At 40.8% G+C, this 25,722-nt stretch overlaps 1 protein-coding gene across 4 annotated transcripts in view; it reads right to left on the bottom strand.

Moving 5' to 3' along the window:
• Window positions 1–25,722, bottom strand: part of BACH2 (BTB domain and CNC homolog 2) — a 398,641-nt gene that overhangs the window by 340,678 nt on the left and 32,241 nt on the right. The window contains exon 1 of one of the 4 annotated variants that reach the window (XM_061427803.1): window positions 7,457–18,186. The exons of the other annotated variants lie outside the window; for them this stretch is intronic. The gene's annotated coding sequence lies outside the window, so the exon portion shown is untranslated. Of the gene's footprint in view, window positions 1–7,456; window positions 18,187–25,722 lie in introns of those variants that run through there. 4 annotated transcript variants of the gene reach the window in all.

Here is a 25,722-nt window from a genome sequence, read left to right as displayed (position 1 = left end):
TGTTTGTACTAGTTATGTACTAGGTCAAAAGAAATTTAATTCAAAACATTTTGGATTGTAAATGAAAAATACTGTGTTTTTATAAATAATTTTATTAAACATTAAAAAGTTTAACATAGGCTAATCCCTTTGAAAGTGTATTTTGCCTCATAATAAAGGTAAAGTAGGTTGTAATGTAATTCTAAGATCAATGAGGGAAGTTTTATGTTTCAAGGAGGAGAACTGTATTCAAAAGTTTAATTTATATGATTTTGAAACATAATTTCTGTGATGATGAATTTCTCAAACATTTCAGAAATCCTGTGCTTTGGTCGAGGATGAAATCCATAATACTGAGTCAAGACTTGTAAAACTCTCTGCTACTGTCTGCTTTACAAAATTCCTATGTTAAGAAAAAAGAACACAAAGAAAAGTGTTATTTCTCATCCCCCACTATAACAGAAACTTACCAGAATCACAAATTAAATAAGAGGAGATATAGTTCAAAATTCTTAAATAAGAGGAGACACAGTTCAAAATTCTTGAATATTTATCACAAAATTAGAAAGCAAATTGACTTTTAAAACCATGGTCGCCACAAAATCAACTATTAGTCCCCAGCATGTAGACAACTAGCTCTGTGGAGTAGCTGGAATAAACACTGACTACCACAATAGCTCTACCCTTACTGGGACCAGGGCTTCCCTAGAGACTCAAATGGTAAAGAATCCACTTGCAATGCCGGAGACCTGGGTTCAATCCCTGGGTCAGGAAGATTCCCTGGAGAAGGGAATGGCAATCCAACTCCAGTACTCCTGCCTGGAGAATTCCAGGGATAGAGGAGCCGGCAGGCTATAGTCCACAGGGTCACAAAGAGTGGGACACGACTGAATGACTTTCACTTTTTCCAGGGACCAAGTCTCTGTCTCCCACATCACAAACATTTGCAGGCTACAGAAAACACCCAAATGTTACTATTGCTCCAGCCAAGCAAACTTAAAAAGTTAAAGCTGCTAATTCCTACTAAAATAATTTAATGCTATTCCCACAGTCAAATAGATACCACATTTTAATTCTATCACTCTTCTCTCTGAGGCCAGAAATTAACAGTTGACTAAATGCACATATGATTCTCATATAATACAAAATACAATAATACATACACATAAGTGATAATCATATGTCACTTAATAATGTATTATAAGGGCTTAGATAACACTTAACAGCAGCTGCTGGTTTGTGGGGTGGGAGTATCTACCCAGCTAGAACCAACTGGGTCCTGCTATCTGATCACTCCCATGGCACCTGGGCTGAGACCAGCGTCTTCCAATGGCCCCGCTTCTCCTCCACTCCCACGGCAGGTGGGGGGCAGGGTGGGACAGTCATATACCTTCATGTTCCTCCAGAGGTCATTACAGTCAGATCGCACGTGTACAGACCCTCCCTCCTCCAGGGGTCTCCTTTCCTCAGCTACAAAATGTGAGTTTTAAAAGAGACAGTGTAAAAATACAGTGGCATAATGCTAAAAGCACAATAAGCTACCACCCCACAAGTTCTGTCTGCTTTCGATGTGCTGTGCCTAGTAGCTCAGTCCTGTCCAAGTGTTTGCAACCCCATGGACTGTATGTGGTCTGCCAGGCTCCTCTATCCATGGGATTCTCCAGGCAAGAATACTGGAGTGGGTCACCATGCCCTCCTCCAGGGGAATTTTCTCAACCCAGGGATTGAACCCAGGTCTCTCGCATTGCAAGTGGATTCTTTACCGTCTGAGCCACCAGGGAAACCCCTACCGAAGGTGGAATTCAGCTAAAGATAGAAAAGAGGGCTGGGGTGTGGGCAGGAAGAAGGGAACCTGTCAGCCACATGGTGGATAGCCTTTCTGCTCCTCCCCCACAACCTGACATGTTTGCCACAGGGAACTATACAAAAACAATAAAACTACCTTTTACTTTGTTAACTGCCCATTCATTACTAGCTAATGAGATAAAATGTGAGCTAAGTGAAAAGAAGTTTTTTAAAATAACCAGAGGTATGAGGTAGGGGCAGATTCCATAACAAAAGTTACATCCAGGGTCATGTTGCTTTTCCCTGTTGGGATACTATTCTGTTACAGTTGACTACAGTCTTTTTCTTTTTTTGGAGCATAGTTGCCTTACAACGTTGTGTTAGTTTTTACCGTACAGCAAAGTGAACCAGCCACATGTATACATACATCCCCTCTTTTTTTTTGAACCGCCTTCCCATTTACGTCACCACATAACATTGAGTTCCCTGAGCTATACACTAGGTTCTCATTATTATCTATTTTATATATAGTTGGGTATATACATTAATCCCAATTTTTAAAAGTTACTTTTAAGATATTTTTATTAGTGGACTTTTTTAGGGCAGATTTAGGTTTATAGAAAAATTATACAGCAGAGAGGTCCTCTCCCTCCCAGTGTCTCCTGTTATTAACATCCTACTTTAGTATGGCGCCACTGTTACAGTTAATGAATCCATATTAATTTGGTATTACTAACCCCAATCCACAGTTTACATTAGGTTTCACTCTTCACGTTACATCATTCTCTGGGTTTGAAAAATGCTCAATGTCATCTAGCCGCCATTACGATGTCCTACAAAATAATGTCACTGCCTGGAAAATCCACTGTGCATCACCTATTCAGCCTGCCTCTGCTTCCCCCAAGGCTCTGGCAACCACTGCTCTTTAATGTCTCTAGTTTGGCCTTTCTTGTAGTTGGAATCATTCAGTATATGCCCTTTTCAGATTGACTTTTTCCATTAAAAATATGCATTGAAGGTTCCTCCATGTCTTGCTTTGTTGTTCTGTCACTCAGTCATGACTGACTCTTTTCGACTCCATGGTCTGCAGAACGCCAGACGTCCCTGTCCATCACCAACTCCTGGAGTCTACCCAAACCCATGTCCATCGAGTCGGTGATGCCATCCAACCATCTCATCCTCTGTCGTCCCCTTCTCCTCTTGCCTTCTATCTTCTCCAGCATCAGGGTCTTTTCCAATGAGTCAGCTTTTGCATCAGGTGGCCAAAGTATAGGAGCTTCAGCTCCAGCATCAGCCCCACCAATGAATGTCTTGCTAGCCCATTTCTTTTTAATGCCAAATAATATTCCACTGCATGGATGTACCACAGTTTACCCATTCATCTTCTGAAACACACCTTGGTGACCTCCGGTTTGGGGCAATTATGAATAAAGCTTCTATAAACATTCGTGTACAGGATTTGTATAGACTAAAGTTTCCCACTCATTTGTGTAAATGTCTATAATCACAACTGCTGAACTGCATAAGTCTATGATGAGCTCTGTAAGAAACTGCCACACTGTCTTCCACAGTGGCTGTACCAGTCTACCATCTATAATGTTTAAAAATCCATCTACCGAAGTGCACCTTATTTTATCAACACAATGTGACTAGAAAACACTACTAGTATATTCTCTATGATCTAAGTGAGGGAGAGTTAACTTTCAGAGCTAGACCAAACTTGTAAGACTTATAAGGACCCTAGCTGATGTCTTTGAGCAAATATACCAGACTTTTACAGCCTCAAAAAATGTAACTACTCATGAAGACCATCTTTAAAATCCCTTATAGTTATTACACCTTATACAACTCTTAAGAGGGAAATTATGATTTCTGTGATATCAATAATTCCATTTGACTTTTAATTTGTTTTGGTATCATTTCAATAAAACTTTAACAAACTGCAGTTTAGACTTTGGAGAAAATGTTAAAAGATCAAGACATTGAAAATCACTTGGATTGTTGAGCTGCTGTTTTTGATGCTATTTTGGTTTTAGGTCATGAAATTTTTATCCTGATAACAAAAGAAAACATTATATTTTCACTGAGGACATTTTCTGAATAGTATTATGGCCTTAATACAATATTTATCCCTTATTTCTAAGGGAGTAATTGTTGCATCCTCTTTCCCATGAACTTTACAGTTTGGTACCACTGGGGAAGAACTCTGTGAACTTAGCAAAAATAAGGATTTGCCCCCAAAATGAAAAATTCTTTTCTCAGCATTTAAATACTTTCGTTTTTTATTAACAGATTTACTACTGAAATAGTTCCTTCCCCCTCCCAAAAAACACCTCTGGAAATCACCTACCTGTAACAGATAAAATTTTTGATTAAATCATTGATTAAAATAACAGAATTGAGGAATAATAAATCTCAGTTGTAGGACATTTAAAAAGAAATACTGTTTTATTACTTTCATGTAAATATAATAAGAGCAAACATTTAGATATTTACTGGGCACTAGGTGCTACTCTAGGGTCTTCACATATATTCTTTCAATTAGCCTTCAAAATAACCCCGTGAGATAATTTTATTATCATTTCCATTTACGGAATCAAAAATTGACACTCAGGAAAGTCAAGCAGGGTGCTGCTATGACTTCTCCAACCTCCCTCTTAGGAACTGCAGTCCCACCCAGGAGCCCCTGGCTAATGACTGAGTCCAAGATTCTTGTGGACACTGCTTGCTACATGGACAGAAGAGTATCAGTGGTTTCTGGGGTCTCCCATGTGTGTCTACTGCCCAGCCATAAGAACCCTCCTCTCCCCCTACACTCAGGCACATACAGATGTGTGCTCTGGGCTGACACTCACAGATGCTGTCATGCCCTAGGAAGCATGGTCTGGTACGGTATCTGACACATCCCATGTTCACCTGCTGGACTTGACCCCTCCATAGCAGCTGTTCTATCTCCCCTGAAAGTGAAAGTGAAAATCGCTCAGTCATGTCCGACTCTTTGCGACCCCATGGACTTAGTCCATGGAATTCTCCAGGCCAGAATACTGGAGTGGGTAGCCTTTCCCTTCTCCAGGGGATCTTCCCAACCCAAGGATCAAACTCAGGTCTCCCACACTGCAGGCGGATTCTTTACCAGCTGAGCCACAAGGGAAGCCCAAGACTATCTCTCCTGAGCCCCTACCTACTCTCCCAGGTTCTTTCAGCTCCAGCTAATCACCTTAATCTGCTGAAATTAACCAAGCAACAACCATGAAGGATAAACAACGCTAATATAACTTTTGCTTTGAAAACAGACTACTGATTTTAATCAACTACTAAAAACAATTGTTGAAGGATAGCAAACTCTTCCTTTCAATGCAATTCATTTTTATTAATAAAAATAAGTGGACATTTCTATGTAGCTGAAAGTAACTTGTTCTCTTAAGTAGGTAAGTGTATCTTTTCAAGTTCATTAACATTCACTAGTTTAGCTCCATTCTTACACAGATGAACTTCAGACTGAACTATGGGGGGGCTAGAAATAATTTGAATCTGAAATAAGCCTGAATTTTAAAAATTTTTAGTATTTTAGATTTGAAAATAAAAATTTGAAGGAGGTAGAAACAGAGTTGATAAAAACCTCTGAAGGTCTACTCTCCAGGAAACTGTTTCTAAGATCTTCAGGCCTAGATCTTCATTCCATGACAGGAGGCTGGCAGTGACAGAATAACAAGGCACGAAGAAGCAGAATGGGTGACAGCTCAAGAAGCTATCAAGAGAAGAGGAGTGGGAAGGAAGTGACAGAAGTTAAACTCGAGTGATAAATTGGTAGGTTGAGTCTGAGTGATGACTGCTGGAACAGAATGAACAGAGGGTCCTAACTTGAACTAGAACAGTGAGAGCTAAGAATCACGAGCTTACAGTTATTCTAAAATGTACATAAAGCTAGGGCACCTTGACTATACCTTCTTGCCCTTTAAACAGGGACTTCCCTGGTGGTCTAGGGTTAAGACTTCGCTCTCCAGTGTAGAGAGTGGGGGTTCCATCCCTGCCTGGTCGGGAAGCTAAGATCCCACATGCCTCATGGCCAAAAAATCAAAACATAAAATAGAAGCAATACTGGAACAAACTCAATAAAGACTTTAAAAATGGTCCACATTAAAAAGACTTTTTAAAATAAATAACTGGCACAAAACAGGTACAAAGCAAATTATTGTTCTTTTGTAAGTGCAGTGTGTACAGTGGAGATGATCAATTTCCAAAAGTTATAATAAAATATCTGTTTCAAATAGAATTATCCCACTTTTATTATTGTTATCCACTAAAACCAAGTTTCTCCAGCTAAACTGAAAACCATAGTTTCATCCTTCAACAACTGCTCAGAATTGCTTAAAACAGGTTCCAACAAGTTTCCAGGCAAAAAAGAAAATCAGTTATGTGGGCCTCCTTCAACCCCTTCCTCTTGGCTATCGGATGCAGGGCAGTGAATTAACTAATATACATTTGCCCAAAGCAAAATAACACATTCTCCTAATTCATTTACTTATTCTTTGCAGAGTTACCCCCAATTCAAGAAAAATAGGTACTTAATTAAAATTCAGATTTAGAAAAGATAAACTAGATGATATAAATGGATTTACTGAAGGAATCATTTGAAGATGACCAAATCTATTACAGTACAATCTGATTCATAAAATCATATTTCATAACCAACTTTTCTAAGAACACAGATACTCCAGGGTATCTCAAACACCAATGTGGTCATTATGCTGAATTTGATCAGGAAAATGAAGATTTGCACTGCAATTGTTAGATACTGCATGGTGAAGTTTTCAAAAGAAACCTAATGTTAAAGTTGTATGAAAGTTTCCTTTTAATACACATGAAAAGAATATTTGTCAATTTAGGATACCCATTTAAGAGTAAAGTTTTTGATATTACAAATGAGAAATGTCAGATTCAAATCAAATATCAATTACAAATCAAATGTCAGATACTATAAAAATGCTTTTACTTTTTTTTTACTTTGCAATAAAGATTGAAGACCAAATATAAATGGTCAACTTGCATACTACTACTATAACAAGAACATGGATACAGTTTAAAAGAGACTTTTTAAAAAGTCTCATTTATTGGGGATGGTTACAGCACATGAGGGGAAGGCAATGGCACCCCACTCCAGTAGTCTTGCCTGGAAAATTCCACGGACAGAGAAGCCTGGTAGGCTGCAGTCCATGGGGTCGCTAAGAGTCAGACATGACTGAGTGACTTCACTTTCACTTTTCACTTTCATGCATTGGAGAAGGAAATGGCAACCCACTCCAGTGTTCTTGCCTGGAGAATCCCAGGGACAGGGGAGCCTGGTGGGCTGCCGTCTCTGGGGTCGCACAGAATCGGACACGACTGAAGTGACTTCTTGCCTGGAGAATCCCAGGGACAGGGGAGCCTGGTGGGCTGCCGTCTCTGGGGTCACATAGAATCGGACACGACTGAAGCAACTTAGTAGTAGTAGTAGTAGTAGTACAGCACATGAGGCATGAATTTGGGCAAGAATTAATTTATTAAGGGCCATCAAACAGCAATGTTAATATCATCTGTGCATTAAGGTAACCAAAATTATCCTTTTCTGACCTTAGAGGAATTTTTCGTTTCTTTAAAGTATAGCTTCTATCTTCTTTTTCATTCTGAGATCTTTCTAGTCACCATTGCCTACCTTCTGCTTAGGGCTTCCCTCGTAGCTCAGTGGATAAAGAATCTGCCTGCAATGCAGGAGACCTGGGTTCAATCCTGGGTCAGGAAGATTCCCCTAGAAAAGGAAATGGAAACACACTCCAGTATTCTTGCCTGGAGAATCCCATGAACAGAGGGGCCTGGTGGGCCACAGCCCATGGAGTTGCAAGAGTCGGATACAACTTATCGACTAAATCACCACCACCACCTTCTGCTTCAAAGTGGGCTAACTGGATGTTACAAAGATCAGACAGCTGTTGTCTGTGATGGGGCTTTTTGTCGAATGGGAGGGAAAACCATCAAATAAACAAATCCAGATGTAAATGAGTAATTAAAATTCTAATAAAGGCTAAGAAAGATAGGAGGAGGGAAAGTATAAACAACTGATGGGGGTGCTTCTTAAGGGTGGGAATCAGGGAAGGCTTATTGGAGGAAGTATTAAGATGAGACTGAAGGATGAGCCAGAGTTAGAAAAATGAAAAGCTGGTGGGGTGGCACTTTCAGGAGAAGGAGCAGCCATGAGGAAGACCAGTGGTCTCTGGTCAGAGAGGTACATAAGAGGTCAATGAAGGGAAAACACCCTGATGTGACTGGCATGTCCTGTGGGGGCCAGGTCAGCAGAACTGCACAGATGTGGAGGCTGGACTCTCTGGGTGGCGGGGAGCTGTGGGAGGGCAGGCTAGGGGTAGGATGCACTGACTGCTTCACGAGTAGTATCCTGTCCTCAAGAGTCCAGACCAGGGAACTGCCTTTGATTCAGTTTCTGTCTGTCTTTAGGTGCGGAATCAAGGGGGAATCGAAACAACAGGCAAGATTTTAGAGACTCTCCTGCTATCAGAGAATTCAGATACAAAAATAGGAACCATTTAGAGAAACAATGGAGACCTCTCAGAATTTTATGATCTCTGTTTCAGAGGTAAGCTCTGTCTTGTGGCCTGGGAAAGAATGACGAGGTAAGATCATTTTCCTGTGTCACTTTTCAGAAAACAGGTCAGAATCACAATGGAAATGACTCAAGATGCCACCTTTTGGAAGATGGGTGACTGTCTCTGCCATGGGAACAGAGTGTGAATGTGCTCAGTTGCTTAGTCATGTCCAACTCTTTGCAACCCCATGGACTGTAGCCCACCAGGCTCCTCTGTCCACGGGATTTTCCAGATAAGAATAGTGAAGTATGTAGCCATTTCCTCCTCCAGGGCATCTTCCCAACCCAGGAATTGAACCCTGGTCTCCTGTACTGGCAGGTGGATTCTTACAGCTGATCCACTTGGGAAGCTCACAGAAACAGTGAGGGTTTGTCAACTGTCAGCTGAAAGGAAAGATGTACATTTGCTCCTGGTTACATACAGGCACTGTGTTGGGATGGGACCCCCAAAAAATCTGGGCAGGTGATATGACTTCCCATCATCTTCCTCCTGGGACTGCAAAGTCTGTGGCAGTGCAGGTCCCCTCTCCCTGGGAAAATGCAGTGAACCACTGTGTAAGGCACATTTTGTGCCCACTTTCTAAGATCCATCCTTCAATACAAAATAAAATGTTCACTGGAACATTTTGTTGTTGTTGTTTAGTTGCTAAGTCGTGCCCAACTGTTGGGACCCTACAAAAGACTGTAGCCCGCTAGGCTTCTCTGTCCGTGGGATTTCCCAAGCAAGAATCCTGGAATGGGGTGCCATTCCCTTCTCCATGGATCTTCCCAACCCAGGGATCAAACCTGTGTCTCCTGCATTGGCAGGTAGATTCTTTTACCACTGAGCCACCTGGCAAGCCCTTGGAAGTTTTTAATATGTTATAAAAACAAAATATAAGGTTGTGCAATAAAAAGTAACACTGTTTTCACCCAGAAGGAAATAAACTCTATCAACAAAAAACATTTTTCCCAGCAGAGTAGATAATTTAAACGCAAACTCTGCAGATGAAGACTATAATTTATTCCATAGGTGGCAGGTTCTAGGTGACAGACATGTTCTTCCTTCTTTTCTTCCCACCCACAGAGTTTGGGCCATTTCTAGACAATGTTCAGCTGACATGCTTTCAAAAGATGTAAAAAGAGGTGATGCACACTCTCAGTGGAAAGGGAGTGTTTCACCAGTTTTGGTAAATAACTGATCGAGACCTAAACTTTGGATTTCTAAAAGAAAGAACAAGATGATTCACAAATGCCTAAGGAAAAAGTAGGTCTGGCAGCCAGTTCTGAATGAAAGTAAAAAAAGAAAAAAGTTTTCACTTAAAAGTGAATCTTGGTCAAATTTTAGACAAATCATTTAATTAAATCCTCTTTTCTTTTGCCATGTCTCCATTCAGTACACTTTGCTTTTCCAGTTTAAGAAAAGCTGACCTACCCAAATCAGAATTTATAAATAGTTAAGAAGTAGTTATTTGTTGTTAAAAATTATTTCCTTGTGAAAGGAGTCAGTTTTCCATATGTATTAAAGATCACTTATAAAAATGGGTTTATTGTTTAAGAGAGAATTTTTCAAAAACACATCTAGTATATTGAATGAAGCCTCACTGTTCCCTGTCCCTCCTTCCCTCTCTCCTTCTATCCATCCATTCATTCACTAATTAGGCAAATGTTAATTGAGCCCCTGCTCTGGGCCAGGCATGGGGATTCAGCACTTGGAAGACAATAGTGAACAGAATAACCTAAACGCCTACCCTGATGGAGCCTGAATTCTCATGCTACATCCACAGAGCTATAGAACTGATTGTGAAGGAAAATGAACTTTCAAAAAAATACTAAACATTTCAGTTTTTCAAGATGAAAAAGTTCTAGAGATCCTTTACACAACAATGCAAACACAGTTAACACTACTGAATTACACACTTAAAGAACGATTAAGAGGGTCCATTTGATATTGTGTGCTTTTTACCACAATGGAAAAACTAAAACAAATTCTCAAAAGGTCAAAAATACATGTAGTCAGTGTTAAAAATCTAAGATCATGGTATCTGGTCCCATCACTTCATGTCAAATAGATGGGGAAAAAGTGGAAGCAGTGAGAGATTTTCTTTTCTTTTCTTTTTTAAAGCTTTAAATTCCTTTAATAATCTGAAGTATTTATTAAATTCTAAACTATGTAACAAAAAAATAATTTCACATAAAAACAAAAAAATGACCAAAGGTGAAAGAAAACCTCAACTAGGAAGTAAAGCCTGCGGGAACATCATAAAATGTGTGGTCGTCAAGATTTGCAGGTTTATTAGCTATTCTTTGTACAGTTCTTCTGTGTATTCTTGCTACTTCTTCTTAATATCTTCTGCTTCTGTTAGGCCCATACCATTTCTATCCTTTATTGAGCCCATCTTTGCATGAAGTGTTCCCTTGGTACCTCTAATTTTCTTGAAGAGCTTTCTAGTCTTTCCCATTCTATTGTTTTCCTCTCTTTCTTTGCATTGATCACTGAGGAATGCTTTCTTACATCTCTCTGCTGCTCTTTGGAACTCTGTATCCAAATGGGTATATCTTTCCTTTTCTCCTTTGCCAGGCAAAGGAGATTTTATTTTCTTGGACTCCAAAATCACTGTGGACACTGACTGCAGCCATGAAATTAAAAGACGCTTGTTCCTTAGATGGAAAGCTATCACAAACTTAGACATCATATTAAAAAGCAGAGACATCACTTTGCCAACAAAGGTCCATATAGTCTAAGGTATGGTTTTTCCTGTAGTCATGTATGGATCTGAGAGTTGGACCATAAAGAGGGCTAAGTGCCGAAGAACTGATGCTTTCAAATTGTGGTGCTGGAGAAGACTCTTGAAAGTCCCTTGGACAGCAAGGAGATCAAATCAGTTAATCCTAAAGGAAATCAACCCTGAACATTCATTGGGAGGACTGATGCTGAAGCTGAAGGCCCAATACTTTGGCACCTGATGCGAAGGGCTGATTCACTGGAAAAGACCCTGATGCCGGGAAAGATTGAAGGCAAAAGGAGAAGAGGCTGGCAGAGGATGATGGACACGAACCTGGGCAAACTCTGGGAGATAGTGAAGGGCAGGGAAGCCCTTCTACAGCATTCTACAGTCCATGGGGTCACAAAGAGTCAGACGTGATTTACTGACTGAATGACAAAGACAACAGTATTTACTGAGCACTTACTATATATCAGGTTCTGATGTCATCTCACTTAATCCTCACAATAACCTTAGGAAGCAGGCCCTGTTATTATCCCCATTTTACAGATGGATACACTGACAGGGAAAGCAACTTATCCAACGTCATGTATCCAATGATGCAATCCTCAGATGCAATCCAACTTGTCTCCTAACAAGTTAAACTGTTTCCTTATATACACAAAATTTTGAAAATAAGCGATACTATTTTCAATAGGACCTACAGTTAATAGCAGGAAAAGAGTAGTAATCATACTACGATAGTAAAAATAGCTATAGTCACATCTATTTTCATTCTTCAACTTGGTTTTTCAACTCTTGATGATTTCTAGCCCAACTTACTGCCCTTCTGATGGTTATTTTACCTGAAAACCTATGTGCTGGACAAACTGCTTGTGACCATTTGTCTCTAAGCCATAATATGCTTTTCCTACTAATGGAAAAAAAAATCACACAGGATGGTTTCTTTTAAAACAGACAATACTGAAACCATAAATATTTTTAGCCCTTTGTACTTTTCATCCAGCAGCTTGGCTGAGAATAATATAGAAACACTTAAAAATAGCCCTTCAGTACTCTGAAAACCATCAACTAGTTTAGCACATACCCAGCACCTGCTTGACTTAATCAACATGATTTTGCTAGTCGAATAAAAAAAGAAAATCCTTTCAGTTTCAGAATTTTGCTCCCTTAAAAACCAAATGTGTCACCAGGGCACTTGGTGTGAGGTTGCCCCCTCTCTTTCTAACTTAGAAGGTGACACCTGGATCAAGTCATGGGTAACTAATGAAGATGCGACTTTCCCCTTCTTGCAACACACCTCACAGCAGTGAGAAAAAGCTCCCCAGGCAAGAGCCTTCGTAACAATTGTTAGGATTTTAATGGCGAGTTATTTTGTTCTACAGTTTATAGGTGTTGTTCAGGTTAACCTGAGGACACAGAGAATAAATCAGCTGCTACAGAAAGGTAACGTTATGTGACAGGAGATATGCCCTCTGACCTGTTTTTCCAGTACGATCCATAGATTTCAGGACAAGAAACAAGGAAGAAAGGGGGATGGAGGGAAGAAAGAAAGGCAATAATTTATTTAGACTCTACTCTGTTCAAATGCTTCGTGCTTAGAATCAAATTTCCAACTTGTAAGAATTTGGTGTAAGAAGCATTATGTTGTAACAGAGCAGGAGTAGCTGGCCTAAACAAACATCACCACCACAGGACTTTAAAGCCCACATAATGTAAAGCACTGATTTTCAGATTGCCAGTTATGCTTATTTAATAACATAAAGATTAATACAGCTTGGTGCCAGACAGCCTTTTCCCTGCAGCCAAACCAGATGAAGATTTTATAACATCACCTTCCATAATCAAAATTCCTTGGAACATGAGGTCTCTGGCCCAAACCAAAGAGAGGTAGTTAAAAAACATCATATATATATATATATTTTAAGTGGAGGCAGAGCTTTAGAGTGAATACATAATTGTATTGTCTAAAGGGGACATTTTCAAGAGTGAAAGGGGATGTTGTCAATTAATCCAGAACACAGGTGTGAACTGGGACAGTCCTGGGCAAACCACAAGTATCCCACATCCCACACCTATGAGCCCAAGGGGAAAGTCATAACCAGGCTTCGGCGTAAACCATTTTGTTTCCTCTGACACTTTTAGGTCTCCTAAAATGTATGAGACCATGCTAATAAAATCTAAATTTTCTACTTAGCTTTTTAAAAAACATCTCTCTTTCCTTAAGAGTAAAATTTGGAACGACTAGAAAGCATGCCTTCTTCCTGCTTTATCATTCAAATTCCCTAGGCACAGACAATAAAACTCTATCTAAAGCAAAAGTCAATGGATATATCACCCTGGACAGAGGATGACTTGTTTTTTGCCAATTTGGCTCATTTCACCAATCGCTGATGAATCACAAAGATCCAGAAGACCTATTGGTTTGAAAATAGAACACCAGGGATGCCAGAAACAAGATTTTTAAAGTTCCTATAAGATCAGAAATGAGCCCAAATGAATACAGTCAAGTTGATGGAGGCTCCAATGTGAAGTTCTGCCTAGTTGATCCATAGAGGTGGCAGCTTCCTGATTCAACAGAGGCAGTGTGACCAGGCTGCCAAAATGTCCCTTTGGCCACATGAATAAAGACACTGTTCTCAGACCAGAGAAGTCCAAGTCTCATCATACTTGGCTCTAGTCAAACTACTCATGGAGAATGGCTTTAAATTTTTCTCACTACATTTTAAGGCACCTTCTCATAAACCGAAGACTGAAGAGGAGGAAAGATCAGAATGATGAATGAACTCCATCTGAGGAATATTAAAGAGAATGGACTGATGCTGGAGCTGAAACTCCAATACTTTGGCCCCAATGTGAAGAACCGACTCAGTAGAAAAGACCCTGATGCTAAGAAAGATAGAAGGCAGGAGGACAAGGGGATAACAGAGGATGAGATGGCTGGATACCATCACTGACTCAATGGACATGAGTTTGAACAAGCTCCAGGAGTTGGTGATGGACAGGGAAGCCTGGCGTGTTGCAGTCCATGGGATCGCAAAGAATTGAACACGACTGAGTGTCTCTGAACTGAACTGACCGAAAGAGAATTTAGCATGAAAATCTTGGAAAAAGAAGACTTACAGAGGTTATGGTGTTGTCTTTATTCAAATAACTGAAGATCTGCCATGAGAACTGTTAGCTTTATTTGCAACATAGAAATTAGGATCCCTTATTTGTAATTTGAGGTTGGTAAATGCAAAACTATAACATTTAGAATGGTAAACAACAAGGTCCTATGTATAGCACTGGGATCTATGTCCAGTCCCCTGGGATAAATCATAATGGAAAAGGATATATATACGTGTAAAACTAGTCACTCTGCTGTACACCTGAAACTAACACAACACTGTAAATCAAATACATTCCAATATGAGATAAAAATTTATTTTAAAAAAGAGGGGAAAAAAAAAGAAATGAGGATCCCTTAAAGGACGCATCTGCATCCGATGGTGCTGAACCTGAAGACACTGAACTTCCTGTCCACTTGCACAAATGGTAATTACATGGGGGAGAATGCCACACTCTTCATGAATCAACACCAAGCACTAGCGTGGGCTGCACTAATAGATTTTCTTCATCATGGATTGCAGAATTCTTCTCTTCTAGCCAATCTAATGAAAGAAAGGGCAACCCAAGCCAAAATAACAATTTTTAATACATCTCATGGACAAGTCCAAGTGTACTGGAAAGAGGAAACACAGCAGTAGCTACACCATATATTTCATATTTGACCTAAATTGGCCACACAGAAGCCTCAGTCACCCTAAAGGACTTCTGTGGTCCAACACAATATATACACAGAATTAAATGAAAACATCATTGCGGAACAATTTTTTAAAAGCTATCACTGCACAAGTTGCTTTCAACATACAAATAATTCTTATTCCAAAAGACCATTTGTACATAGTAATGGGATGTATATTTAATTCTTTCTTACTTTTTGGCATCCTGAAAAAAATTGCTTTCAAAATATCTATATCCACGTATAAAAATTTAAATGCAGGCACTTTAGCAACAAATCACAATCAGATAAAAATGCTTAACGTAAGAGACCCTAGAGCCAGGAACAAAACCCAAAAGATAAGACATATTAGAGAAATACAGAGAGAGAAGCAAATCAATAGACTATAATCTCAATATTGAGCACAGAGCTTGGCAGATAGTTGGTAAATGCTCTCTACAGAAAGGCTCAATTAAGTAGAGTATAACTGATTCGAGAAAAAATAACTGTGTGTCTTCCTAGATCTTTTCAAAACTACTTGACACTATTTGCCAAACATTAATAAATCAATATATTAAATTACGCTAATAAAATAAGTGGTGATAAAATAACCTGCTGTGTGTAAGGCCTGGGTCACCCAATGGGGTGACACCCTGCAAACTTAGTCAACAAGGGGGGATTTCAGGCCAGATTTTAATTGCCTGCTCTCCATCTTTGAATTTGCAATATGGTTGGCTATAAGGGAAAAAAAAAAAAGACTTATAGCCACAAAAGGGTACATCACTTATACTGTCTGTATCTTAAAGTATGTACCTTATATTTAAAACTGTTTTTTTTTCCCTTGGACTTTAATCCTACAACAAACCAACTGCAACTGCAAAAGCAATAAAATCCAGTACCAAAAAAACCCAACATGCTGGGGATTTACAGCAAAGGACCAGCAGCTTGACATATTCTAGCTGTATAAAGAGGTCTTCTGTCAACTCATTATCTTCTGCTTACAAGTATTTGACTACATTTTAAAAGGCCTGAGGAGCTTTAATGTTTCAAACTCTAAACTATCTTCCTAGACCCAATGCAGCCAGTACATAAATATATTTTAAAATAAAAGAAAGTGAAAAGTCCCCCATTTATCCAAAGGTAACCATTGTAAACAACTTGTTCTCCTTCCAGAAATTTATTTTGCATTTGCCTCTAAACCCACACACAGGTGTACATACAGTTTTTTAAATAAAAACATTAATAATCTTCCATTTACATTTTTTCTCCAAACATTTTAACATGGACCTCTTTCTAAGGTAATCTTCCCTTCAAAGAAAATTTTAAAATCTGGGTGTTATTGCATGACCTTACTAATTAACAGTTTTTTAGAATCACCATAACTTATTGAAGTTTTGCAAAAAAATTTAAAGTGAGATGCAAATTATGTAGAATAAATTGCACAGATCTTAAGTAAAAAAAGAAAAAACCTATCCAACTGAGCATTCATATACCTTAGATTCCCTACAGCCAACCAAAATCTTTATTTGCCTCCATGAACTTTCCAAAGTAAGTCAAGATTGTTAAAAAATACTTGGTTCCCAATCAATTGACTGACTTTCTCAACAACAGATGGGTGGGAATTGCCTTCACAAAATTCAGAACCATAATATGACCCCTTGTATAGCCCCTGTATATAATAGAAACAGAATCCCTAGCATTGTTAGAGAGGCACGAAATTACTATACACCATTCCCTCTCTTCTAACACACTATTTGAGATGTTTGGGTTTTTTTTTTTTTAATACTTTATATTCTTCAAGTGATGTGTGGCCACACAAGGCTGATGTTCCCAACTCAACCTCATTATCTGTCTGCTGTTGCCTCTCCAGTATCAGCCTGATTTATTCATTTCCATTCAACAATTATTTATTAAAATTTTACTTTGCGCAAGACACAGTGCTAGGGGTAGGGGGTACTACAAATGCACACCCAGCATCCATGAGTTTTCAGTCTAGTGGATCAAAGGCTCATATACAAGTGTCTACTTGCCAAAGCATCCAACTGGCAGTTGAATGATGAAACCAAGACCCAAGAGAGGCCAAGGAGAAAAGTAGGGCTCAGCTGTGGTAAATGGGGAGAAACAGTGGAAGAGGCGGAGAAGGCAATGGCAACCGACTCCAGTACTCTTGCCTGGAAAATCCCATGGACACAGGAGCCTGGGGGGCTGCAGTTCATGGGGCCACTAAGAGTCGGACATGACTGAGCGACTTCACTTTCACTTTTCACTTTCCTGCATTGGAGAAGGAACTGGCAACCCACTCCAGTGTTCTTGTCTGGAGAATCCCAGGGACAGGGGAGCCTAGTGGGCTGCCGTCTATGGGGTCGCACAGAGTCGGACATGACTGAAGCAACTTAGCAGCAGCAGCAGCAGCAGTGGAAGAGGTGTCACGTGACTTGGCCCTGAGAAGGCAGGATGTCTAGGATTCCGACTAGCAAAGATTAAAGGGAAGGGAAAAGAGGTGGAGAAGAGAGAAAACTTCTAAAGGGAAAACACAATAAACAAAATTTTCAAAAGCAAAACAAGCAAAGGAGTACTACATACACCAGAAAAGCAGGTAAGGGAGAATGCCGGCCAGAAGCAAGGTTCATGCAGTCACACTGGAGAAGGACTCAGGATACATGTTTCACCTGAAGGATCAATAAGACTCTGAAAAATGATCTTCCTCTCCCTGTAAGTTATACTCTCTGACTGAGGACTCAGCCTCAGAAGGGACCAGCATGAAGCAAGAAGGACGAGGAAGATCCTGGCCAGCTGTCCAGGTCTCAGACCACAAACAGGAACCCACAGAGGGACGAATGTTGTGACCAGGACTTTCTCCCAATCAATCCAAAAAGTACTGAGACTTTGCAAACACATTTACCAATGGAAACTTGCTTCACGATTCCTTTAAAAGCTGCTCAGTTTTGAAATAAGAGAACCTCTAAACACTGAATTAGGTCATCTACCAGCTTTCTCTGTTTTTCCACAGGTCACTGAATGTTAAAGTTGCTAGGAAAAAAAAATCATGTAATTGTGGGATGTGGTATATATCTGAGCTTCACAGCATCAGGTCCCCTTACTCAGCTGGTCCTCCTGTTTCCTGCTGCTGCTGCTGCTAAGTCACTTCAGTCGTGTCCAACTCTGTGTGACCCCATAGACGGCAGCCCACCAGGCTCCCCTGTCCCTGGGATACTTCACGAAAGAACACTGGAGTGGGTTGCCAGTTCCTTCTCCAATGCATGAAAGTGAAAAGTGAAAGTGAAGTCGCTCAGTCAGGCCCGACTGTTAGTGACCCCATGGACTGCAGCCCACCAGGCTCCTCCATCCATGGGATTTTCCAGGCAAGAGTACTGGAGTGGGGTGCCATCGCCTTCTCCTCCTGTTTCCTAGAGGGGCTGTTTTATGAAATATTATATTTCCTGGCACACAGCCAGGTCATGTCACATTTCTCAGCCTCCCATGCAGTTAGTTGGTGACATGTGACTGAGATCTAGCAATGAAATGTGAGCAAAAGTGATGATGCTAATTTACAGGCCTGGTCCATAAAAATCTCCTATGTGTGATCCTCTTATGTTCTTTCCTCCTTTCTTGATGTGATGTAAAATTCCCAGTAATTGTGGAAGCCATGCATTGGAAATGGAGAAACTACAAAATAAAAGTAATCTGGATTTCTGAAGGACAACCAGGAGGAATGCCACTTATTAACACCCATTATGCCACTTATTAACACCCATTATGGACTGTGAGATTTGGGAGGTTATCTTTACAAGCAGCGAACTTTATCTTAACAATACCCAAATTCTGAGCATGCTTTTGCCTTAGTTAGGGTCTACTGAGAAGTAGGAACCAAGACAGCATTAGAAACACAGAAGATCTGCTGGGGGGAGGGAGCAAGAGAAGGTGAGAGGTCCTTCGGACCGCAATGTGGACAGTGAGAGGGAAGGGAGGAGGGATGAACAGGAAGTCTCAGACTGCAGCACAGTTCCAAGAAAGATCTGGTTAAGCGAATGTGAGTTCTTAAGCCAACATGGCCCACTGAAAAAATCTTGCATCCCAAAGGAATGAGGCTACAATGGGAACCTTCATGTCTTTGATGAGGAGGAGCCCAGGGGCTCAGGGTGGTCCTAGAGTCAATGCATAGGTGGCCCCAGAGGGGCACCAAGTGGGCAGTCAGCCACTTTATGCTCCAGATGCAGATATAAACATCTCATGGTCATGTACACCACATTCCTCAAACTTTCAAATTTCAAGTCTTACCTTCCCTTTCCTCCCTCCACTTACCCAAATGCACACGTACCTTTCCTCCTCTGCTCCTGTCTTTTAAGAAGAGTTGTTCCTTCTGTAGTCCAAAGCTAATCTCTCCATATGTTCCAGCTAATATGTCCTCAGATCTTCTTAGAGATATCATTCCATTAATTGTCTCTTTCCTCTTTCTCTTTTCTGGATTCTATCTACTCTAGTATGTGAACATGCTTAAGATTTTCAAACTTAAAAACTAAGTTAAAAAAAAATTTTATTGAAGTATAGTTGGTTTATAATGTTCCAGGTATACAGCAAAGTGCTTCAGTCATATATATATACACCTATTCTTTTTCAGTGTGCTCAGTAGTTCAGTCATGTCCGACCACTTTGCGATCCCATGGACTATAGCCCGCCAGGCTCCCCTGTCCATGGGATTTTCCAGGCAAGAATACCAGAGTGGGGTGTCATTTCCTTCTCCAGGGGATCTTCCTCACCCAGAGATTGAACCAGGGTCTCTTGCATCTCCTGCACTGGCAGGTGGATTCTTTACTATTCAGTTCAGTTCAGTTCAGTCGCTCAGTCATGTCCGACTCTTTGTGACCACATGAATCGCAGCACACCAGGCCTCCCTGTCCATCACCAACTCCCAGAGTTCACCCAGACTCACGTCCATCAAGTCAGTGATGCCATCCAGCCATCTCATCCTCTGTCGTCACCTTCTCCTCCTGCCCCCAATCCCTCCCAGCATCACAGTCTTTTCCAATGAGTCAACTCTTCCCATGAGGTGGCCAAAGTACTGGAGTTTCAGCTTCAGCATCATTCCTTCCAAAGAAATCCCAGGGCTGATCTCCTTCAGAATGGACTGGTTGGATCTCCTTGCAGTCCAAGGGACTCTCAAGAGTCTTTTCCAACACCACAGTTCAAAAGCATCAATTCTTCGGCGCTCAGCCCTCTTCACAGTCCAACTCTCACATCCATACATGACTACAGGAAAAACCATAGCCTTGACCAGACGGACCACCTTTTTCAGATTATCTGTTAATCCCAAATTTATCCCTCCCCCACTTTCCCTTTTGGGAACTATGCATTTGTTTTCTGTGTCTGTGAGACTACTTTTGTTTTGTAAATAAGTTCACTTGCATCATTTTTTAAATTAACTATTTATTTACGTTTTGTTGCTGAGTCTTTGCTGCAGTAGAAGGGCTTCTCATTGTGGTGGCTTCTGCTGCTGCAGAACACAGGCTCTAGGGTACATGGGATTCAGTAGTTGTGGCAATGGCTTAGTTGCCGTGTAGCACGTGGGATCTTTTCAGATCAGGGATCGAACCCATGTCCCCTGCATCAGCAGGCAGATTCTCAACCACTGGACCACAGGGAAGTCCCCATTTGTATCATATTTTTTAGGTTCCACATATAAGTAGTATCATATGATCTTTCTCTCTTTCTGATTTACCCCACTTACTATGATAATCTCTTAAATCCATCCATGTTGTTGCAAATAGCATTATTTCATTCTTTTTATGCCTAAATAATATTCTACTGTATACATACATACATCATATCTTCTTTATCCACTCATCTGTCAGTGGACACTTAGGCTGCTTCCATGTCTTGGTTTAGAAACTAAGATCTAAAAATGCTCATTGACCCTCTTTCTTTCCTTCCCTTCCCATCTCATCTTCTTGCAAGAGTGGTAAGAATGCACTATTTATTTCTTATGTTGTACTACACCACAACTTCTCTCACTAGGATCACACAAACCTACAAGTTGAAATATCCTGGAATCCTTGCCAACCTCTCTGAAATGCTTAACACTATTGTTAACTCCTTCCTTCTAGACACTCCTGCCTTGGGTTCTAGGACATGTTATCTTTAAGTTTTCCTCCTCTGGCAAACCATTCTTTCTAAGGCTTCTTTTTATTGGCCTCCTCCTGAAATATCCACTTCCCAGGGCTTCTATCATTGGTTCTCTCTGTTCTGTCTCTCACATTAATCTCAACCCTACCCCGGTCTCATGACTTAACCGAACACCCCTACACTGATGACATCTCCCATGCAGTCACTGAAACCTGGGAGTTGTCCTCAGTTAGTTCCTCTCTCTCCAGGCTGTGCTGTGCTTGGTTGCTCAGTCATATCCAACTCTTTGCCACCCCATGGACTATAGCCCGCCAGGTTCCTCTGTCTATAGGATTCTCCAGGCAAGAATACTGGAGTGGGTTGCCATGCCCTCCTCCAGGGGATCTTCCCAACCCAGGGATCAAACCCAGGTCGCCTGCATTGCAGGGGGATTCTTTACTGTCTGAGCCACCAGGGAGGCCCAAGAATACTGGAGTGGGTAGCCTATCCCTTCTCCAGGTGATCTTCCTGACCCAGGAATTGAACCGGGGTCTCCTGCATTGCAGGCAGATTCTTTACCAGCTGAGCTACCAGGGAAGCTGACTCTTGGCACCATCAGCTCCTAATCCCCATCCCCACCCCCACTGTTTCCTCAGTCTTCGCATGGACTACTATAGGAACATAGGAACTGATCCTAGAACCTCTGAATCCATTCCCATAGTCACATCTCCACATAGTTGTAAGGCTGTATTTCTAAAGCACAAATGTGATCAAGAAAATTCTTCACTGAAATTTCAGAAGTGGTTCCTCACTGTCTACAGGACAAAGGTCCATCTCTTTAGAATAGTACATAAGATCCTGAACAGTTAGGCTCCCATTTATGTTTGAGCCTGATCTTCCTCCATGTTGCCAAGCTCTAGTCATACTGAACTATCTGAAATTCACAGAAGGTGGTATGTGTTCTATGAGTCTAAAACTTTATACAAACCTTTTGCCTTGAATGCTCCTTCCACTGCCCTTGTCCAACTGAAGTAATGTACTACACGTTCTTTCAATACTCAGTGTGGGATTCATTTGTTCACAGATGTCTTTACTGATTAGCCCAACCCCTTCTCATCCTCACACCCCCATTCAAGTGGCCCATTCAATTGGCTCTTATACAATTAGTACTGGTTCATGGCACCTATCGTGTGATTTCAGGATGGCAATGTTATCCTGTTCCTTTTTGAACGGCATTGACACAAAGTAGGCACTTAATGAATGCTTACTGATAGAAAGAATGAATGATGAGCAAATGCAATCCTCCTTCTTAAGCTGGGCCTGATAAAATTTAAAACAAAATTCTCAGAGTGGCCCAAAATCATGACAACACTGATCAACATTATAGGCACGCACTGGTGGCCAAGTTCAAGTAGCGCCATCTTTAATTTACATGTGAAAAGTGAGCACTTGGCATTAGAGGAGAAAGACTCAAATATTCTACATAAGATCACTGTAAAGATAGCTCAAGGGCTTTTATCCCAAGGGACATGCATTCATTCTCAGTAATTGTATAAACCAGGGTTCACGTTTCACACGGGACTTTCTCACACAAATTGGAAACAGAAGACAGTTAAATGAGGCAAAGAAAAGCGTGGCTTTGAAACACAAGGAACCACACGTGCGTTTTGCATTAAACGCTGTTGTAATTTGCTCACAGAACGTAGTACAGAAATTATCCTAAAAGTTATAGCTTGTAAATTTGATATGTAAATAGGCATTTAAAATTAGAAATCTCCATGGCCACTGAATACTAAAAGAGTAAAAAGAAAACGGGAATGAAAGATAAAACACACAGTTTCAAACTCTCTGGGATATAGCTCCCTCCTGCCTGATCACTGGGAGGCCAGTTAGCACATTCAGCGTACTAGGTAAACACAAGGGTTTACGGAAAATGGACCTTTTTATGAAAAATCATGGGTCAAACAACTCTGTGACATATCTGCTGTTAAAGGAAACACATTTTTTTCTCCTACCTGACACGATGATGCATGGTGTACTTACCCACAGAGATAACTGAACACGGTTCCCATCCCAAAGCTTAGTGAATACCTTTTTTAAACTTGGAAAAATAAATCCCCAAACATAGTTCTTGTAACATATTAAATCCTGCCAAAGATGGATGTTTTCAGGGACACAGTCCAAAGAAAGCTTTTCATTTATTTAATGGTCTCTGAGCTAATGGTATCAAGAAAATGTGTACTTTTGTTCTAAAATACACAAATCACTGATGCTTATATAATATATAGCAACCACTTGACTTAGTTACTGCTGTTCAGCTTTAAAAGAGTAGCGTTTTACCTGGAACTGAAACCTGAGACTGAAATTCTGCAAAAAGTCTGGGATGACATCAAACTTAGTATTTTGCCAAGCTGCTGCTGCTGCTGCTAAGTCACTTCATTCGTGTCCGACTCTGTTCGACCCCATAGACGGTAGCTCACCAGGCTCCCCCGTTCCTGGGATTCTCCAGGCAAGAACACTGGAGTGGGTTGCCATTTCCTTCTCCAATGCAGGAAAGTGAAAAGTGAAAGTGAAGTCGCTCAGTCGTGTCCAACTCTTAGCGACCCCATGGACTGCAGCCTACCAGGCTCCTCTGTCCATGAGATTTTCCAGGCAAGAGTACTGGAGTGGTGTGCCATTGCCTTCTCCATTTGCCAAGCTAGTAAAATGATTTCTCAAAACAGCATGCTGGTATATTAGCTTTTAGACAAACCTAAATGAAATGTCAGGAAAGGACTACCATGTTTCCTCCTCTTGTCCATTAATAACCATCATGGACTATAATAACTGACGGTCCCATGTTGTCAATCCAACAGATTATTGGCACCAACAAATCCCCTTAGAAATTTGCTCATAACCACCAAAGTCCAAATAGATGTGACCTCTCAAGTTTTAGATTGATGATACTAAAGAAATGCATTTGTAGGCTGAAAAGCTTATGGTGGTAGTGGTTCAGCTGCTAAGTCATGTTTGACTGTTGCAACCCCATGGACTGTGGCCTGCCAGGCTCATCTGTCCATGGGATTTCCCAGGCAAGAATACTGCAGTGGGTTGCCATGCCCTCCTCCAGGGGATCTTCCCAACCCAGGGATCAAACCCAGATCTCCTGCATTGGCAGAAGGATTCTTCACCACTAAGCCACCAGGGAAGCCCTTGAAAAGCTTTTAATTCAGGCTAAAATGCTCCAGAGTACCAGGAGAAACTCTTTAAATAAATACTCAGGGAAAATCTGCATCTATGGGTGACTCAGTGGTACATACAAAATTTATCCGTGAGCAAACCAAACAGAAATTTGAATAATCTCCCTCTATTTCTCCTCTTTACACTTTTCAAATTCAATCTCAGCATTGTTCAATCTCTGCCCTTTTTACTCTTTGCCCTTTGTCTGAAGTTTTCAACTGAGTTACTTGACAATACTGTTGTAGTTATGGAGGGAAATGTTATTATTCTTCAGAGATGATGCTGAAGTGTTTAGGGTTAAAATGTCACAAGGTCTACGACTTACTTTCAAATGAAACTTTAAAAAATATGACCCCCTTTCCCCAGTAGTGGTGGTAGTTTAGTTGCGAAGTCATGTCCAACACTTGCAACCCCATAGATTGTAGCCTGCCAGGCTCCTCTGTCCATAGGATTCTCCAGGCAAGAATACTGGAGTGTGTTGCCATTTCCTTCTCCAAGGGATCTTCCCAACTCAGGAATTGAACCTGGGTCTCCTGCATTGCAGGTAGATTCTTTACCAACTGAGCTATGAAAGAAGTCCCTTTCCCCAGTACATATACACAAAGACACAATAGCAAATGTTAACGGTCAGTGAGCATAAACTTAAGAGGAGAGGAAGTGTTCCTTATACTATTCTTTCATCTCTCCTCTAGGTGTGAATTTTTCAAAAGAAAGAGGAAAAAAGTTTTAAAAAATTACTTTTCTTAATGAATACCAGTTTTTCATATTGTAAATCCATTTTCTAGCACCACAAACCTAAAGTTTGGGGGACCTTGTGCTAAAGAGATGTCAGAAACAACAGAAGACACCTTTAACTGTCTTCTATGAGCACAACTTCGGTTCAGTTTGCACGTGTTGGAGGGGACTGATTGTGACACCTAGGACGGAGGTGGAGGGCTGGATGAATGCACCCCTAATCCAGGCACTTCCCTCCGGAAGTCTCCAGAAAGCTGGGGCCTCAGGGTCTCCTGGTCTCTACCTCCCAGGGAGCTCCTGGTTACTCATCCTGCCTCCAGGATCTACCTGTGGCTCCTGGGATATGGCTGGGAGTTCACTGAGGGTTTGGGGCTCAATCCAAAGCCCACACACATGGGACAAATTTGCCAAATACACTACTGTGTAGTGTATTAGAGCTCCTAATTTTAAAAGATAAGTGTTATAAATATTCTTAAACGCTTTCAAAATTTCAGCTGAGTCTAAAATGCTTCTTTAGATATTTATGTGCAAATCTTACATGAGCAATTTACTATTCTAATCAGTACAGATCTGGTCAGAGAAACAAAAGATTGGAACTAAAAACATACTTCATATCTGACAAAACGTGAACAGTCTTTCTCGTTCAATTATACTGGCATAGATGGAAAAAAGGCGCTTTTTTTTTGGCCTCACTGAGCAGCTTATTGGATCTTAGTTCCCTGACCAAGGATCCAACCCAAGCCCTGGGAAGTGAAACCGGGGAGCCCTAACCTCTGGGCCACCAGGGAAGTCCCAAGAAACAT

Source organism: Bos javanicus, chromosome 9 (assembly GCF_032452875.1).
Source record: "Bos javanicus breed banteng chromosome 9, ARS-OSU_banteng_1.0, whole genome shotgun sequence".
NCBI lineage: Eukaryota > Metazoa > Chordata > Mammalia > Artiodactyla > Bovidae > Bos > Bos javanicus.
The sequence above is the reverse complement of the archived record's forward strand: the minus strand, read 5'-3'. Positions and strand labels throughout refer to the sequence as shown.